Here is a 21056-nt window from a genome sequence, read left to right as displayed (position 1 = left end):
GTCGAAAAGGGTGGTCTTACTCACAAAATATGTGAATAAAACCATCCATTACAACCAGTTAAAAAAAAGTCATTTGTCTCAAAATTAGAATAATATTGTACAGTATGAACATTCATTTTTTGACTACTTTTATAAACTATTTAGCCACTACTTGAATTTAGTTTACTTTCCCTACATTCCTTCTGTTATTGCCTTTACTCATCCATTTTTCCTTTATTTCTGTGAGGCTTGAGTACATAGCAGAATAAATTACATGGTTGTCTAATTAAATTATATATATTTAAAAAATTTTTTTTAAAAAACTGCTTCATGACTCAAATTAAATATGGCATGTCTTCAACAGTTGAAAAGGATGGTTTTGCTCACAGATTTTTACTTACACAATGTGTGAATAAAACCATCATTACAACCAGTTAAAAAAAGTCTTTTGTCTCAAAATTAGAATAATATTGTACAGTATGAACATTCATTTTTGACTACTTTTATAAATGTTTAGCCACTACTTGTATTTAATTTAACTTTCCCTGCACTCCTGTTATTGCCTTTACTGGTCCATTTTGTCCTTTTTTCTGCCAGGCTTGAGTATATAGCAGAATAAATTACATGGTTGTCTAATTAAATTATATATATTAAAAAACTAAAAAAAAAACTGCTTCATGACTCAAATGAAATATGACATTGAAAAGGATGATTTTAATCACAAAATCTATGAATAGAACAATAAGCTAAAAAAAGATCTACTTTTGTAGCTTTTATGAATGCATTTATACTAAAACTTGCTGATGTTTTTCATGATAAAAACTGTGTAATTGTAATGATATATTATATTTGTCTATTTAAGATGCATTGATTTTTTGGTGTAATTTATAAGTATTGAAAGTTCAAGTACAAAAGATTTATACTATATGTATTTTTGACTATTTATGCATTATGACAACAATGACTTGAAATTCTCAATAACACTATTGTAAAAACCTATAATATTCAAGTGTCTTAATCAAATTAGATATTTTATAGGGCGTCATTGATTTAACAGTTCTTACTATACACGCTAGGTTGGACGTCTCAGTAACCTAAATGTCTGGTAACAATCAATGCTGATTAAGCTTTGTTTGGGCGATTTAAAGCCCAAAAGGTTTGACCTATCGGTTCCTATCAGTTCACTGTTTAAACAAACCGGAATCAGTGACTCGTGTCAGCCTACTACCACAAGACAATGTAATATAAGGTATTTATATTTTATTTTTTTAACCATTTTTATATATGTTCATTTCGATGATTAATTAATTTTTTGAATTATATGACTCGGTACAATGATTTTCTTGTCCTGAATGGGAAAAATATATAAAAGTATTGGCTTGAAATATTTGTAGATAGCCTTAGAATGTAGACTAGTTGAGTGTCCCTAAGTCTTATCTGATTATCATGTTGTGTTATCATTTGACAGAAAGTCGACTTGGATCAGCGGAGATTTGAATGTAGGATCCGATAGGTAGCGCTGAGCTGTCTGTTGAATTCGATTTACAATTTTTGCCGCCTTTTTATAAATTAATAACAATTATTATTAATTATTCTTCTCAGTATAATATTTTAAAATTGTGACCGCAAAATTATAAAATTTTTTTAATAATTATAAAAGACACACAGGATGATCAGAGTTGTATGCTTCACCCACATTTTTCTTTAATAATCAAACTAAAAAATGTGAAAGATACGTGTCTAATGATATTTCTTCTGTTTTTTTAAAAAATATTTATATTTATTTGAGTGAATGAAGAGGGTCTGATGGTTAAATAGTATTATATATAATAAAAGTTAANTATATATATATATAAATTTTGTATATACTTAAATATTGCAACAACATTCAATACGCATTTACACAAATAAATACATTCATACTTATTGCATTGCATTCATTATATTACTCAGTACTCAATATTCCTCCATCAACCTGCATACAAGAACAAACTAGTCTAATTGGGGTCAATACTTTTATAAATCCATTCCAGTTCGTGGACCGATTGACCAACTAACATTTTTCAATAATTAATATTTATGAAGGTATTGATTGAGATAAAAAAGTCAGTGTCACGAGCAGGATTCGAACCCATGACCTTCGGCTAAATACGCCGCTACTCTACCACTTGAGCTATCGTGACCTCGATCCGCTCGGACACTAACTTCCCATCTCAAATTCGAGACTGAACACACTGAAGTAGTACTTAAACATACATGGAAAGTGGCACAATCGTAATTTAGAAATATTGGAAAAATTGGAAGGCGAATAAAACACATAGGAGGCTTTGCTCAGCAAACGTTTATTCAGGTTGGCTCGACATATTTAGAAAAAGACAGATTTTCTTTTATGGCCATTATTGGAGAGAAGGACCAAGGTTACTTAACTCGATGGAAAAACTTAAAATTGCTCCGATTGTGAATGCAAAATCATTTTATCCTGTGATGGTGGATTTATTTTTTAACGCTCTTCGAGATAAAACTACGCAGTTAAAAAATGAGCGTTGTCAAAGAGGAAAAGTTTCAAAGGAGCGTTTAACTTTGCTCTTTGCAAAAGTATGCTTGGTGAATTTTAAAAACCCTCTAGTCAAAGGAAAGGCTAAAACTCCTCGGTGTTTCAAAGGTGTCGATATCTTGTAATCCCCATTGTAGTCCATCTTGTAATACTAAACATTTTTTTCACCCTTATCCCAAAAGTGGACTATTTCATTCTCCAGTTCTCTCAGTTCGTTATAGGGAATGTACTCCAAAACAAGTATCACATGAATTACGACAACTACAAAATCTTCGACAAATTTAATTAATTGACATGGCTGAAACTATCTCTGGCTTATCATAAAAAATTTCCCAAAATACTACAGATAACCCAAAGATGGAAAATGGTACTGGTATGGGTATGAAGGGGCCTAACTATAAGAACCACATGGCCCTAGGCCATAAGATCATAAAGATTCTCGCCTCTTCTTGATTTGCCCTTGGAATAAAATAACACTGGACAGTTGGCAATGTCAGTACAGCGAAACGGAAAAAGGGCTATTTTATAAAAAGCTATTCCCAAAAATTTCGTCTACATCTGTTCCAATATGCCATTGAAGAAATCAACATGAAGAATAATCTGTAAACTACAAGCCAGCGACGGACTTGGTAAATCCTACTTAAAATAGAAATTTATCTGAGTAGTGGCGAAACTTTAGAACATAATGCTTTAAAGGAATGACTTCAAGGGCATGAACGCGGTAGAGTGCTGACTGTCACACAGTGAGGCAAAGTCGGCAAAATATCGATTTCCTAAAACTGAAATTTTGATTATCCAGTTCACTTTTCTTACAGTATTTGAGCTAAAGAATAAGGCTGTAATAATGGTTTGACGGTTAAAAATTGAACCAGTAATCACTGCTGAAACCTGAAAATTATAAATTTTGCAAGATATACAACTTGTAAAAAAATTTCACCCTAATTTCTTTTTATGTAAAGACAAAATTCAACGTGGGGTGGAATCAGGTGGATTAGTTGAGGGAAAACCAGAACTATTCGAGGAATATTCGGTTTTTTAGACGTCCAAAAAAAGCTTCATTGTTCTTTGCTTTGGTACCGTCTTTCTTCCTTGTATAAACATCGAAGCACTTACTATCTCTGTGGTTTTTATCTGCCTATCTGATTGGAGCACTGATTTAAATTGAGCTACTTGCTTAAAATCTCGAAAATACAATAAATTTGGCCATTTTCTGTTTAGTTGTAGACCTAGAATGTTATTGTTCTTTTACTATGTAGAATACGAATCAGATATCAGAAATATCGCGTCATGAAACGTTTAATTTATTTAATGAAAGATATACGTTTAAAGTATCACAAACTTTCGTTTCATTGCAGACGAAGTGTAAAAAATTATCGACTTTTGTAGTAGGTATATAATTATAGTAATTGGTTGGTCAGATGTTCCCATCTTTACTTATGGATGTTGGGACCCATGAAGATCTTTAACGTCCGGACTTATCCCCGAGGGTACTTCTCAGACGCCCAGTGTTCTGAAGAAGAACACCAGAAAGATTTTACATGCATGAACTTGTCACATCCCTTGGTTAGCGAGGTGGTGCAATGCTAACCAAGTTCAGAAGTGCTCTAAAAACAGCACATCCATACATGTGCCTTGAAAACAGCAGTTTTGTGGTTTCTGGCACAGTCTTTCAGCAGTGCCTTTCACCACCCCGGAGAGATATCTCCGGCTCCGGTTGGCGGGTACACTTCAGCTAAGGTACAATTTGTTTGCAAACTACGACCGCCACGAGTCCAACCTCAATTAGTAGAGTCGCTTGGATACTCGACTCCCGTGGTTCGGTGCTATTTTTAAGTTGGGATACGAGCCCCCTACTGATGCACCCGTTGCCTGAGGGGTGCGGGTTCAGCAACCCAGGAAGCCTCTGCCAAAATAGAGGGGGTAAGGAAGGGAAAGGAAAATAAGGAGAGGATAGATATGGTATAGGAAAATAAAATGGGAAAATGCCTCCATCATTGGTTACCCCCCAGTTACCAGAGTTGATGGTTGGACTTTGCCTGGGCCCATAAGAAAGGTGTCCTTGAGGGTAGGGTTATTTGGTCAGTTCAATTTTGATTTATTGTATATTCTTCGAATAACAAATCAGTATAATCGATCAGTATACCGATTCTAATTGCTTTCCATTCACGCAAACAGAGAAGTGCAGTATATCCTTCACTGCAGAAAGCCTTTCACTAAGAATTTTTAAAATTTTGAAAGTAAGGTATTTTAATGAAAACCCAAAATATTAATAATTTCACTTAAAAAAATCAGTTTACGACTTTAACAGAAATAGCAAAAACAATGAAATAAATGACCATTGGGAAACTCGTGTGTTCAGTTTTTATTTTACGTTTGCTGTGGGCCAATCGATTTTAGAACAGTTTTATTGAATTCAGCTCATAGTAAAACATATCCAGGATGATTATTGGTGATGTTTCATGTTTGGATTTTGGCCACAATTTTGGACGGTTTGCTGTGGTCCAATCGATTCGAAAAAGTTTCCTTGGATTCAGCGCACCAGAAAACGTAAACCTCAAATTTGGGGAACTTACCTCAAATAGCCTGGATGTTACTGAATTTTTTGCATTTTTTTGCGTTTTGTCCCCACCGTGCGACACGCTATAGGAAATTAAATCGAAAAAAGAGACTTGACTTAACAAAATCCCACTGATGATGGCAAAATACCGAAACGTATCTGATAGAAGTGTGGATAGTTAGACCAAAAATAATGGATAAGGGCCAAATCACACGTTCATCACGCCGCACACCACAGAGAAATCTCACAAAAAATTAATACATCCAATTAAAAGCATAAGTTTTCCCTCGTTAAAAAGAAGATTTAAAAGCTTGCCCCGTATTTCACAATTATATTGGCAATACAGTCTGTAATGATTTTTGTAATAGATTTTTTTACACAAAACAACGTTATCTCATAAGTTGGCAATGATAACGTGAATGAATATTTACTAGCTTCATTGAATTTACCATAAATAATGCTACAAATTTATTTTACGACCTGACATTTTCATCAATATTATGATTCGTGTAAATGGTTCACTGGTTCATTTTGGAACGAAATGTATTAAGCTTTAATCAACCTACAGTGGGTTGCGCTTTCTTTTGTTTAGCGTAAAACAAAGAACGGTAAGACTGCTATTGTTCGTGTAAATATCGATTTAGTTTGACGTAGTACATTTTGTTACTTTTTTTGTAAGTGAAAGACTTTCTAATAGCATATCGTCCCAGATGTATTTAATAGATCATTATACACTCGTAATGTTTGAAAAAGAATTGAACATTTGAAAAAATATTCTTTATTGTGCAACTTCATTCTTATAGTAAATCCATCTGCACGGTGTGCACAATAGCTATAAGTTGAGTAATTTGTTAAAGTTCGGTGTTACCTTCGACGAAAACCTCTCTTGGAAACTACACATTTCCAAAATTTACCGACGAATCCTGTACTGGATCCCACGTTTTCCGCCGGTCCCGGCTGTGTCTCCTCCCTCACCTTTCGTCTCTTCGACTATAGCTGTGTGGACCCCTCTTCGCTTATGGTGGACTTCAGAAGGAACAAAACGCGCGTCTGAAGAGACTGATGAATTGTCAGATTTATTTTTGGCACCCCCGAATGTCTAGTGTCACACCTGTTCAGACCTATCCTAGTTTTATCCCTCTTTCTGCAAAAAGTATTTCCTAGACTCCTTCCTTTACCATCCATAAACTTTCGTCGACCTCACTATATTTTCAAGCTACTTCAGTTCAAATTCTCTATCCACTCTCTTAATACACATCGTTTTATAACTTATATTTTCCTCATAATAAAACCTCCACATTGGAGAGGTCCTTCCTAGCTCGAACCAAAGATCTCAGGAATTCTCATTCTTTGCCAGTCCACAAAGCTCCCTTCCTTACCTCTTTTAAATTCCTCCTGTACTAACACCTCATCTCCTTCCAAACAAAGACAACATAGTCACACTATTGTTAGGTGCTTTTGTTAAATTAGAAAAACTTGTTACTTTCCTGTTCTCAACTTCTAAGTTTACAGTGTATGACGATGTTTGAAAAAAAAAAAAAAAAAAAAACAACTAGTTACTGCCACTATTATTTCTATTTCTTATAATGTGATTTTCAACTTATTTTACTTGATGTTAACGTCAAGCCTTCATTAATTTGAGTGCCACAGTTGTAAACAATTTTTATGACCTTTTCGTTATTCTTAGGGGACTCTAGTCTCAGAATAAAGTACTTTCTCCTTCTTTCAAATTTGACGTTTTATATTTAATTACTATAAGATTATTTACGTTATTTAAGAGTTTTCACCAAACATAGGCACAAAATTCAGTTCGCATGTTTTCATCGTAAAACAATCTCACGCGTAAAAACGGTTCAATCGTTAGTAGATGGCGTTGACTTTATGGTCGACGGGAGGTCGAGGTTTTGTCGGTTGTTTGACCTTTTCCACGTAAACCGACCGTAGTTAGATCTGATTACCGTCGCATGCATCGTCATTGGCGTGAACGCTCATGTGCTGAACAACATGAATTTTCGGTCCTACCAGAGATCAAAGAACAGTCGGAGTTTAATGGTTTGAAAGTTCAACTGAGTTTTGGTTGTCATCGGTTTGTTCACCAACCCTGATCAACTGGCCTTGGTAAGAAAGTCTGTAACGATTTTGTAACACTTTTTTAAAACATAAAACAATGTTTTCTTCATTCATTTTCAATTATCAATAATAATAACCCCATTATATTTAGTGGTCTGATTGACCAAATTACTTCTTTCAATTAATTAATCTTTTTATGTAAGGTTTTGGTTAAAATGAAAAAGTTAGTGTCAAGGTCGTGGGTTCGAATCCCGCTCGTGACACTAACCTTTTCATTTCAACCAAAACCTTACATAAAAAGATTAATTAATAATAATAACACGTTTGTTCGGAGTCTGAAAGACTTAAATCTGTACCACACTGGCTCTTTTTTAAAATAAACTGTAGATAACATTAATGTTTATTAATGACTGACGACCAGTGTTTTAACCATTGCGTTAACTTACCTGAGGAAGGATTAAAATAAATCCGAAACGTTGTGGATAAAAACTGGTTGTGGTTTTTTTTGAGATGACCTATTATCCCACTTTCATGAAGGAAAAATCATAAGTTAATGATAATAACAATAACATTCGCATGTTAATAATAATTTTTATTGGATAAAACAAGTATGTCAAATATATTTAAACGAAATGTCACTATATGGTTTGGATTAATCTATCAGGCCGACTATTGAGGCCAAAATCACGAGAACAACCAACAACCACCACCAATCAACACAGAACTAGGTATTGATTTCCTAGAGGAAAATCGTCTTCGTGTGTGGCCGAGATTTCGGTGGACTGAATCCTCAAGAAAATCCCAATTTGAGGATTTATTTTACGTGTATGGCCGCCTTTACGCTCGGGCATTTGCTGGTGGGAAAGAAACCGCTTCCTCAGTATTCACGGACTGTTGACCGTAATGTACAATATAGAAAGCTAAAGCCTGGAGAACGAGCTATGGAGTCCCTGCTCGTGGCATTACCGCAACAGGCACGGATCTCTATTCCAATACCTATCAGACTATGAGAGGATTTAGTGTATATCGAAAAATAATCGAAGGTATTATGTGTGCTGTGTTGGTTTGAGTTGGTATAAATAATTAACGTGGGTGAAGGGATCTCCCCACCCCGGGAGTATCGAGCATTCTGGGGTGAGAGTGGGTGAAGGTAATTTATTAGCTTGAATAATGGCATTGAACCCGCCACGAAAAATATCTTGTGGAATAAATCTGATCAGGCTTGACACTGTCTCGTGTTTGTAGGTGAACCTCATTGGAATATCCACTACTATCATACGGAAATACTTTTGTTAGTAATTTGGTAACTTGAAGAAAATAGAGGAGGATCTCTAATATTAAAAAAAAAGTGAGTCAATGAGAAAGATGAGTGAAAAAAAACAACAACAGAATTTTAAGTTTAATGCGCCGAGTGCCATATTCTTTTTATGTAAGGTCTTGGTTGAGATGAAAAAGTTAGTGTCACGAGCGGGATTCGAACCTACGATCTTCGGCCACGATAGCTCAAGTGGTTAGAGCAGCGGCGTATTGAGATCGATTCCCGCTCGTGACACTAACTTTTCCATTTCAATCAAAACCTTACATAAAACGATTAATAAATAATAATAACAATAACAATCGCATGTTAATAATAGTTTTTATTATGATAAAACAAGTATGTCAAATATAGTTAAACGAAATGTCACTAATGGCTTGGATTAATCTGTCAGCCGAACAACAATCGCATTAGAGAAACATAGATTCAAAGATAATACTAACTTCAACTAAAATTTTTACCAAATTGTCTGGACGTTCTCAATTCAAATTAATTGCTGATGTTTAGTAAAAAAAGCCAAATGATCGTTAAAATTACCTAAAAGATAAGCTTTATTTTATTTTTACGCTTTTGTGACTTTCCTGTTCATGGTGGTTGATCGCAATTGTAATGTAATAGGCTAAAAAAATCGCTTGTGAATATATTATTTATCAATTCTCTTGTATAAAACATGAACCCGATAATGATCAATCTACACATGGTGGTAGAAAGTACGCTTTGCGACATGTGTCCTTGTTTTTTTTTATAAAGTAGCTATGTAAGACATTTATAGCTCTGTAATTCGAGAAAAAATACAGATGGCACCCGCGAAGATTTTACAGCCTTCTTATTTGATTCCAGATCTCACCACCTTGACTTGAATATTGCAAGACTCTCTTGTTGAATCTTTCATAACGGAAGTCTTTATTTTTAATAAAAACAAGAAAGGAATCATTGCAAGTAAAACGCTATATTCTTCAAGGAGGACAAATTCTAACTTAAAAAGTAACAATAATCTTCAAAGAAAGACATGAAAGAAGGATTGCTTTGGTTATAATTAGCCAATATAATTGTGTAATACTGGACGCTTTTGAAGTTTCTTTTTAAGGACGGAAAACTTCTTATGCTTTTAAATGTTTGTATTTGTTTTGTAAGATTTCTCTGTGGCCTGCAGGGCGATGCACTGTCCTTACTGAACATTTTAATCTGCGTGTTAGTGTTGGGTCTGTGTGATTGTTATGAATCCAAGTCTCTTTTGTAAGGTCGTGAAGGGTGGGGTTATCTTCGATTGTCCGTGCCTTTAGTGGATGAAGACATTTTCTTTATAATCAGTAGTTTTGAATGCTGTAAGTGATTTATATGAACTTTAATTTGTTAATTTGTGTGCTTATATCATAGGAAAATATTACAATCATTAAGTTTAAATTTCTGTTTGTGTCACAATGCATGATTTACTTTTGTCGTTTATTTATATCCAAACTTTTTACTTTTAACACTTTATTTTAAATTGTGTCATTTTAGGAAGATTGTTATTTATATTACTTCTTTAAAAATTTCTCCTTGTAGTCTGCGCGCTCGTGATCCTTAAATTTGGTGCTGATATATCATTTCTAGCCTGGCTATTCTAGGTGGTCGCCATTCGACAACTTCCGTGTTGAGTCTGTGTGATTTCTGTGAACTCAAGTCTCTTTTATAAGGTCATGAGAGGGGGTGCGTGTGTCGGCATTGACTTTGTTTTACAGTGCCCTTTAATAATTAAGTCTGGTCATTTTTCCAAGTTGTTTAGTGTTAAATGGATTATGTTTGTATATTTTTCAAGTATGTTCAGTTTGCGTCCTTTTTGTCTGTCGTTTAGAGGTTCGTGATTTTATGTATTTTTGACGGTTTGCTGTGGGGCGAGTCGTGTTATACGTTCTTTGTATATGCCTTTTATTTTTTGCCATATTCGTTCGATCTATTTATCTTCGCATTTACGTATCATAATACCATAGCATTTTTGTCAATAGGAAGGATTTGTCTTAGTCGTTTTCCAAATGGGTTCGTGGTTTGTTTAATGGCCAACTTGTTAAATCTGTAACTTTGCTCGAAATATACTATATCTCCTTGGCTATAATAGGCCTTTGGAGTCTTGCTTCCCCAGGATTATAAAATGTAATAGTATTCATACACCCAGTTTTCAATTTATTCAACAAACAGTAAATTCAATATAAGTACTGTACATAATGTATAAGTAGAAATCAATTCACGTTATTCAGTACTCAATAACAATGTGGTTGTACACTATTGATATTTTACTTTTTAATGTATTTTGATCAAGTGAAAGTTGGTTAATATTTATATTTCTGTTCCGTGGCTGTTTGAATTGTGATTCCACTTTTGTAGTCGAGGGTTCTTCAAGTTTATTTAGCAATGTGATACCCTTGGGTGAATTTGCTTTACAAGTTCGCCCCTTTGCCATGCTCGAAATCGAGCCCAATATTTTATCTTTTAAAATTGGTCTTCAGTTTTTTTTTACAAGTGTCGCGATTATTTGGGAAAAATTGGACGACGTTTCGTTCTTGGTAGACAGGGTGGCGGCAATATCGTTGGTTAACTACATGCTACCGCTCCGCTTGTAATCAATACGGTGATGGTGGAACTCAAGGCCGATATTATTTTCAAATTATGCTTCGGCCATTTTATAAGAAAGGCCTTATAAAATGTTTTTTTGTTTTGGGAGTCACTGCCTAAAAATCGTCTTTGTGTTTTAATTTAATACTGTTAGAAAGTAGACGAAACGAATGACAGATAGTTACAAGTGGTTTTGTAACTGTCTTCTTTGCAAAATAATCAGTTGTTAGTTAAATTAAATTTGATTTTTGTGAAAGGTCATAATATCTACTTTCTTTCTAGCAAATTTTTGTTGTGGCCTCTTATTTATCTATATGCTATAGGTATTTTTTCTAATTATCTATGAGAGTTAAGAGAAAAGAACCAAATTTTCTAGGTTTATTGTATTGTAACATCTTTTATTTTCTACTTGATTATCACTTACTTTCCATCCCAATGGAACTTTTATCTCATCCGGCTGATAGTAGAGCCTAATAAATCTCAAAACTGCATATCATTATAGGCAAAATCCTAGAAAAACTCTTAAAAAAAATTCTCCCCATCCTTATCCTGACCACTAGTTTGGGTTTGGATGCTCTTATTGCACTATTCAGCAGTGCCATTGAGTTGTTGATATGCAGCGAAGGGATTGTTGTTCTGGTGTGTTACTTGGATTGGATATGACACTCATGGTTGCTCTGGCAGCTTGTGACTGTTTTCCATTTTAACTAGTCGCATATAGCACAGATGCAGGGTACCCAAGGAAGTATCTTAGGACTCATCGCCTGCTCGGTATCTTTTCAGCCAACAAGACTGGATTGCTCGATAGACCTCACTGGACGAAGAAAACGGCATTGAAAAGACATCTACAGGTCTACAGCCATCGGCATCATGGATCGACACCTTGCCTTGGGTGTTACTAGGAAGCGATGTGCGTTTAAGTAAGACATTCAAGCTATCCTCTCGCCTGCTTGAGTTTTTCCAGGTTGTACTCTATCCTTCGGACACACAGTTTCGCTCAATGGCTACAAGGATTCATACCTAAATTTCGTCCATTTCTTACTTTACAATACAGAACGCATAAAATATAGCCTAAACCGCAGACATTCCTACTCGTTCTGAAAATATCCGTACCACTTATGCGGATGATACTTCATCCTTTGCACTTATAAAGAATCCGTCTTCTTAACCAGATACCTGCAAGCCCATGTAATAGGATGATAATGGAATGCTAGGAAGCGGGTTTTTTTGTATTATCCAAGCAGTGCACTATTCTTTGCTTTTCCTTGTTTCTTAGTTGAATAATCGATCCTTCTTTTAAGAAATAATAGGTCATTGTTACAATTCTATTTCCCGAGTCTTCTTGATATTCTAGGTCAAGTCTTCATTAAGTAGTTGCGTCACATTCGAAGATAGTTTTGGCAGTTTTTTCCTCTTTCTTGCATAACCTACACATGGGATCATAATTGAATACAACCAGATACGACTCTCCTGAGTTGAACCATAGCTAACTGTAACAATGTGTTTGCTAGTTTTAGTGAGGGTTGTTTAATTATAAGTTTACTGATTCTGGAACCTTGTTGGGTTTTTGTGTAGCCATTCTCAGATGCCGGATCTATGATTGTCGCAATTATAGGTCCTGGGCATTCGTTGGTCTTGCAGATGCACCTCTGGCCAATTGGTCTGCCGTTTCATTACCCAGAACTCCTTTGTGTCCTGGCATCTTTTGAGTACTGGTTTAAGCTGTGGAAAATGACAATAAACGTACAAAAACGTGAACATGTCAGTTTCATCTTACGAAGGATAACAAGGAAGCAATCTTCCTACTATTACAATAGTATTCATCTCTCACTAGCTAATTTAGTCCACTACCTTATACACTGACAAAACGGCTTACATGGAACACACACATGCGACTCAAAAAACACGAACGCTTCAGACTTCTGAACAATCGATCAAAACTGACTCTTTTGACCTCATGACCCATTTGGTACCCAACCTCCAACGTATTCAGTCCTTACAATGATCTTCCGAACCATCGTGGTGAATACCTCTTTTTATGTATATAATCATACCATTCACAATATGATGTAGCCACAAATAACTCCAAGAAGTTTCACAAATGATAAACTTGTCACACAAATCCTTATATCACTGACCTTTAATCTCACACCCTTCCAGATAATCCATCCTTCCTGACTACTGAACCGCCATTGGCCTTGGGACCTCCTAAGTGAATGAATGATATGAAATAAAATTATTTGAGCTTCCATTTTAGTTGTACAAACAATAACTGTTATTCCAGTAATATGAAATCGTTTTGTTCATTATCTTGCCTTTCGTTTGAAATTTCATAATTCCTTTGCTATTATTTTTCTTATTGTTATTGTATGTACAACAGTAATTAGTTTTACTTTCCGATGGCCACCCACCATTTTTGTTAAGTGTCCTACGGGTTCTATTCATTTCCCTCTTTAGAGTAAATTGCCCTGCTCTTTTCGTTTCATACTTAACCAAGAAAATGGCCGTTTTAATTAGACTTTTCTGCTTTTGTAATTGAAGTAGCGTTTCCTAACAGCAATGCAATTACTTAGGCTAATGTTATTAAAACAACTGACAAATATTATTGTATTTGTGTTACAATAAATATTAGACTAAGTTTAAAAAAGTTTCAAATATATTTTTTAAATTCGCATTTTTTTATTTAGACAAGTAAATAAACAACAAAAACTGCTGGGCTGATTAAATCTCATTGATTTTATATAAGTTGTTATTATTCTGTCGTTTTTAAGTAATTGTTTTTACATAAAAGAATGTGGAAATGCTTTGTAAAAGAAATCTTTTTGTACTGTAAGTTCTTAATTCTTCTTCTAAGGCTTTCGGAGTATAAAGCTGCTGGAACATAACTTGATTTGTATTAATCAAATTGTAGGATGAAAGATTTCGGTGATATTTTTTATATGAATTTGTCTTTTTTCCTCGGGTCACGAACGGGAACGCTTGTCTCCCTATTTTCCGCTGCGCCCTGAACGATCTCCTATGGATTTTTCATTATTTGCAAACCCCAGAAAGATTTTTATCCTTCTAAATATCCAATTCTCTAGTTTTAGTGGTCCGCTCGACCAATTAATATATTTCAATTAATTAAGGTTTTTAGTTGAGATAGAAAAGTTAGTGTCACGAGCGGGATTCGAACCCACGATCTTCGGCTAGATACGCCGCTGCTCTACCACTTGAGCTATCGTGACCTCGATCCACTCGGACACTAACTTCCCGTCTCTTGTTTATATGGAGGGGTCTGTCAAATTTCATTTTTGTAGCCATCTTATTTATTTTTGTTATTTTTTCAGGATTTTATGATGGTTTGGGTTGGGTTAGGTTTTATTCGAGACCTCGAAATCACATGTAGATGATTTTAGTGATGAAAAATCCACCTCTTGAGGATGGAACTAGATATATTTTTAAGAAAATAAAAACAAAATCATGAAGGTTGGTTAAAAATTAACAAGTTTATGCCTGTTTAAAGTTTTACTCATGGAATATCACGATTATTCTACTTTCACCATAATCTGTTCAAAAAATCTCATTCGAGCTGTTAAAAATCGTATTAAAATGTATTTTGACATTGCAATGATTCCGAGAGTCAGCTTTCCATTTACGAAATAATTAAAAGCAACTAAGAATAATCTTGCCCTGTTTACAGTCTGCATTTGGCTTTTATTGTGTGTTGAAATTTCATTTGAAGTTCTATCTCCTTAAATTTTATTAGAAACAAATTTAAACTCAAGAAAAATATGGCGTAAATATGTTATAATTTCGGTAATTACTCTGAATACTACATACATATTATCTTTTCTTTATATATATATAAAACAGTGTATATGTACATACTGATACATATTTATATATGTACAGTATACATATTTATAAGTATTTATTACTAACAGTACATATTAGTGCCTTATTCTTGTGATAATAGATGGTAAACAGATAGCGTTTTTTCTTAAGGTTTGCTAGGTTTGCTAAGGTTTTCTTAAGTTAAAACGGTCATAGTAAATATCTAAAATGTCTTGCTGTAATTCCGGAATAGAATTTTTCCATGTTTAGCCGATTTTGAAAACAAGGCTGTTTAATGTTCTAAGCGGTTAAATGCCAATTTTTGTTTCACTTTATGAAATAAATTGTCTATTAGGTGTTTGAACTATTTCGATTTGAACGGCGCACTGGATTTGATTCGGACGCCCAGGGGAGCGATACAATGACCTACATTCTGCCCTTGGTATTAACTGTGCCTGAACATTTTTGTGAAACATTACTCGCGGGAATAGCCCTCCTATCGGGCCACGAGAATTGCGTTGGAAAAAGCACTGGGAGCTTTTCCCTTTGCCGAGAAATTGCTTACCTCCTTTGAAGGTATCTCGCTCGTTTAATTTACCGGGCGTTGACCTTTGTGGGCAAATAACATTGCCATTAGGAAATACCAACATTTCTGCGTTTGAAATATTGGGAATCTTCTGATAGTGCCAGCTTTTCATTGGTGTACTAATAAAACGACAACGTTAAGTAGTTTTTACATTTCATAACTATTTAACAATTATAATAAGATATTATTAACAAAAATGTATACGTCGAATGCATAAAGTATACACGGGGTCGTAATCATCGCTAATTAAAATGGTACTTGATCAGATTATTTTTTTATCGAATTGAGAAACTAATAAGCAATCAGACGACTAAAAACAAAGTAACGTTTCAATTTTTTTATATATTTATGTTACATATAAGAACGGTTCCTTTAAAAACATTCAAATATATCTTCAGAACATGAGAAAAGTGGTCCTGTGTGCAACAATTCTTTCGAAATGGGCGAAAAACTGAAACATTTCTTTTTTAGCTTATAATCGACTTCTTAGCAAGCCAATCCTGTTCGTTTTTGTAAATTCGATTTTTCTACGTTTTATTTTTACTTTTATCTTGCTGTATACTGTCTAAGCATTATACCTCGATAATGGGTTTTGGTAGGCGAGTCGGTGAGCTCACGCTGAACCTGCTCAGGGTCACTTACAGGTCGGTCTCCTACTCGCTGGTTTTTGAGTATTCAGACGCGTTTCCAGAGTTCATCACTGAAGATGGCGCAATGCCGAAACGCGAGACATACCCAGTAACTTACCAGTGCATGTTCAGCATGATTATTGATATATTCGCCATTTGTGAGTCGTGAAGACTGACATACATTGTGTTTCACCCAAATCGGTCAATTATTTGAATAATAACTGATTTTAGTATTAATTCAATAGCGATTGCTTATTATTAACTATTCTATTGAAAAATATAATACAAAACATTAAAAATTAAATGTGGCAAATTATGCGGACAAATCTAAGCATTTTTCAAAGCCTGCAGTTCGGTCGTTTCCGACTATTTTGTTCTACCTGTTAGAGAATTTGTGTTTGAATAAAACTTCTTTTAGTTCCAGAACTGTTTGTTTATATTTCATGGAAAGCCTTTCAACTGCTTTGCAGTCATCCTCAGCCAATTAAATTTAAAAAACACTAAATTTAATTTTTTTTAAATTTAATTGGTTGAGAATGACTGCAAAGAAGTTGAAAAGCTTTCCATGAAATAAAAATAAACAGTGCTGGAATTAAAAGAGGTTTTATTCAAACACAGGTTCTCTATTATGGAGTTCCATAGCTTGGTCTGTACTACTTTAGAAAAAATATTGTCTACCTGTTGTTGTTTTTGTCTGCCTTATGTTCTGGTCTGACAGAAGCGTTTCGGCTTTTCGCCATTTTCATTGCTGGACCTGTTCCTGAAGAGTAACCCTCATAAAATACAAAGTTTACGAAATTGTTTTTAGTGATCTGTATAAACATTCAAAAAGGCAAAATAACGATTTTTTTTAGTAATTAACGAAGACAACTGCCACCAGGAAAGTTAAATGATGTTCTACAGAGGGAACTAATTACTTTCACAACATTGTGAAATTTAGTCTTGGTTCTTCTGGATGATTGAACTGTTCCTTGATCGTTGTGACGTCAAAAACTTTTCGTTTTTTTTTCGAAATATTGAGTGGTGGGTTTATATAATTTTTTTTAAGTAGGGCCCCTTCTGTATGTATGTTCGTTTTGACCGTACAAATTAGCGAGGAGCAGACCAAAATAAGATGATCAAACTGTAGATCACCTCGCATATCCCAAGAGGAAATCTCACAAATCCATCAAACGCCATAGTTAAACTGTAAAAAAAAAATTAATGTAAAACAAGGGCAGTTTCGTTGTTCTGAATTTAGTAGTTTAATAACAAAATGTCCTATAGGGGCTGAAATGTAATACATGAAACCATTTATTTTTTGCTGTGTGGCCTTTAATCTGACACAATTTTGAAGAAACGTTAGAAAAACAAAATCCTTTACCTATTGATCCGCCTTGTTCTGATCCGTCTCGAGATATTTCCGAACAAATTCTTGTTGGTCTTAAATTACCCCCAGGTGGTGACAGAGGGTGGCGGCGTAAAGAGTAAGGAAGCCGGCATGAGTCACCGCAGGGTGGTAATCCTCTCTCCCAATGTGGTCTGTGAAGAAGGATATGGCCGGGGATATGGCCGGTGTGAGTCAGCTTGGATTCGGCTGAACAGACTGGCGCCTGGGGCATCGATCTCCCTCGCTATTCGTGATCCCAATCCGTACTATGAAATTAGACGTTTTCTGTTTTATTTTGACTGAAAACTTCGAATTTCTAAATAGTGTTGAATCGGTTATAAAAGGAATTGCAAATTTTATTATATCTAACATAAGTTGTGTAATACGCGCGATTGAAGCGTATTTTCAATTGTTGCGTAAGATTTGTGTACGGCACCCCTCGGGGATCCCGGGTGTCGGGGTTGTATTTCCAACTTTCCTGGCTATTCCCCTCCTTCCGTGCCCAGTATTTCCTAGGTTGCTTTCTTTTCCAGTCCATCCACACTCGTCGTCCTCCTTATATCATCCAATCCCTCCAATTCAACTCCTCACATCACACCCGTAAAACCCGCTCATCCCCAATCGACCTTATCCTTCCGCAACATACAACCCATACCTTCGAAAGATCCTTTCTGATCCGAGCCCCTAAACTCTGGAACTCCCTTCCCCTATCTATTCGTCACGCTGCCTCCTTCTCCTCATTTAAATCCCATCTTTATAATCACCTCCTCTCCCTCCAAGCAGAGACCTCACGATAACATTTATTATTTTTGTCTTTGTTTAATATACCTCGTAATTTTCTCTTCTGGCCCGCCTTACTGGCATACATTGTGCCACGATTTCTATCTATCTTTTTTTTCCTTTTTTTTTTTTTTTAATTATGTGACTTCATAGAAGGTTATTATATTTTGTCTCATGTAAATTATTCTAAGGGGACACCAGTCCCAGAATAAAGTTATTTTTCTTCTTCTTCTTCTTCTTCTAATACGACCAAGTACAAATTCGATCAGTTCAAACAGTCTCGGTGAATGTATTTGACCAAATTCGTTTAACTTCAGTCGATTAATGTGATTAATTTGTTTAAAACAATGTCTTCAAAAGTAAAAAAAATACAGAAGCGAATTTTATTCAGATTATTTTCAACATTAAATAACAGAATTATCTGGAAAACGACAAACTAGAATCTTCCGTAAGAAATTCTTCTCGTCCAACATGACTACGAGAGCGAAACGACAGTTTTTTACCCTGTTACATTGTAAAATTGAATTACGAATCCTCCCCTGACACAATTTTTTCTATTCAAACACAAAATTGTATAATAAATTGAGTAGATTATGTAATTTATTTGACGTTTAGACTTAAATATAGCGAACAAAATGAAATTTCAAATCTTTCTTTTGAGAGCGATGGTTTTTTTCCATCTATATAATCAAATGTTTACACGAGGTGATAAATAGTTCAAGAAGGCCCGACAGCATCCCTGAAAAAATATTACCCACTTCGTCAGTACACGCTAATGCCCTTGTAATTTGCATCAATCATCGCGATCACCGATGTTGAAAGGGAGAAGAATAATAGAACCAAAAGAAGTGTGGGTTGAACATGATTAATAGATCTATTACATTTAGTGGTCTATTGACCAAATTACTTCTTTCAATTAATTAATCTTTTTATGTAAGGTTTTGGTTGAAATGAAAAAGTTAGCGTCACGAGCGGGATTCGAACCCACGGCCTTCGGCTCAATACGCCGCTGCTCTAACCACTTGAGCTATCGTGACTTCGATCCCACGTTAGCTTTGTTAGAGCAGCGTCGTATTGAGACGAAGGTCGTTGGTTCGAATCTCGCTCGTGACGCTAACTTTTTCATTTCAACCAAAACCTTGCATAATTAATTGAGTTTTTAATAGAGTTGAAAAACTGAAGTTTTTCATTGATTATATTTGGTGCATTTTCGATAATGTTACTACATAATGCAGGTAATTTCTACTCTTTACTACTTGTCTACGACTCATGATATAGGAAATAAATCTAGCTAAAATATAAGTTTTACAAATCGAGTTCTCTAAGTTTAATTATCAGGGTGTTGTGGGTTAACTTTGTCGAATACCTAAGTAAAATCGGTATAAATTATATCGTGCAATCCGATATTAAAAGACCGTAGTCACATCACCTCGGAAACAAAACAGGTTTATTATGTCAGCTGTGTTGATGTTGATGTAATTAAAGCTCACCAACAAAACAATTCGTTAAACTGTATTTCAATTCTTCTACTTTTACTTTTGACTCCGAGTTTGAAATTGAAAGAATACAACCCTTGTTTGTAAAAATTAAACCCTTGTTATCATTGGCAATGTAATGAAAATGAATTGTGAAGTACAAAAACGTTCAGTATACTATTTAAAACAATAGAAGACCGTACAAAACAAAATATAACGTACAGAATTATTAACCCAACGTTTGTATTTCTTTTAAAATTTAAATAAGTATCGGATCGGATAGAGTAAAATATTAAATAAAAGATAAATATTTCATCATTAATTTTTATTTATGTAAGTTCTATGTTAGTTTGTATATTATTCTAATTAATTTTTTATGTTTTAAACTAAATTCAACATTATACTTTCGACTGGTTGATTTCAAATTTTATTTGTATTTTGTTTAACCTTTTAACTTCAAGGTAGAGTACTAGAAAGAATCTGTAATATGAATTGAAACATAGTCCTATTTGAATATTGGTTTTCCATTATAAAAATTTACAGCTACAGTTAAGAGTTGCAGGTTTTACTGCATAATATCATTGCCTTGAAAATTTTATTTTAATTTTATAATCATAGGAAAAACACTTGTGAAATACTTTCAGAACTTAAAATTAATACTGCTATATTTAACAAAAAACCTCGCAGAAAGCACTTAACTACTTAAGCGCTTTAACACGAAATAGAATCAACAAGACTAAGCGTTTTTGCGGGTATTAGATTTACCTTGTAGTTTACATTCTGATAACAACTATTTATGAAGAAATGTTTTTATTTTAATGGTCTTATTATATTACATTTTCATTTTTTATACTGGAAATATTGTTTTATGAACTAATTATCGGTGTAATTAAAGCAAAATTAATCGATTTTTATCTGGTTGATTTTAACTCTTAATTGGCATATTTATTTTAAATTTTTTTCTCTTTCCTGTTGTTTCAGGTTTGTTTTAGTTTCATTAGAGTATAATGATGAGAATGATGATGAGGATGGTAGGAAGCAAGGTTTTGGTATTCCCAAGCCTGCCCCTTTCCGACTTATATTTTTCTAGTTCTTAGTTCAGTTCAATTTTGTCGATCATTCTTTTAAGAAGCAGAAGGTCATTGAGAGGTTATTGCTGCAATTCTTTTTTCTCTTTCGGTACTTTAGTTTATGATCCAGTGGTCCGTTCGCATCGAAGATAATATGGGTGGCATTTTATTCGTTCTCAGTGTTTAACTTACAAATCGGGTTATTGTTTAATATACCCATGTTTCGAAGGTGTTTTCTCAGATGCCAGGACCTGTCAACTGCGGCAA

At 34.5% G+C, this 21056-nt stretch overlaps 1 protein-coding gene across 17 annotated transcripts in view; it reads left to right on the top strand.

The window, feature by feature from the left end:
* The first annotated feature begins 1078 nt into the window (after window positions 1-1078).
* LOC106672937 (kinesin-like protein unc-104) overlaps window positions 1079-21056 on the top strand; it is a 78632-nt gene continuing 58654 nt past the window's right edge. For 15 of the 17 annotated variants that reach the window (XM_024226311.1, XM_024226310.1, XM_024226308.1 and 12 more), the window contains exon 1: window positions 1079-1228. The gene's annotated coding sequence lies outside the window, so the exon portion shown is untranslated. Of the gene's footprint in view, window positions 1229-7073; window positions 7209-21056 lie in introns of those variants that run through there. The other 2 variants (XM_014404759.2, XM_014404760.2) reach the window with 2 other exon arrangements.

This window comes from Cimex lectularius, unplaced genomic scaffold (genome assembly GCF_000648675.2).
Source record: "Cimex lectularius strain Harlan isolate CLEC.00 unplaced genomic scaffold, Clec_2.1 scaffold48, whole genome shotgun sequence".
Taxonomy (NCBI): domain Eukaryota; kingdom Metazoa; phylum Arthropoda; class Insecta; order Hemiptera; family Cimicidae; genus Cimex; species Cimex lectularius.
Note: the sequence above shows the minus strand (reverse complement) of the source record. Positions and strands in the feature narration are given on the sequence as shown.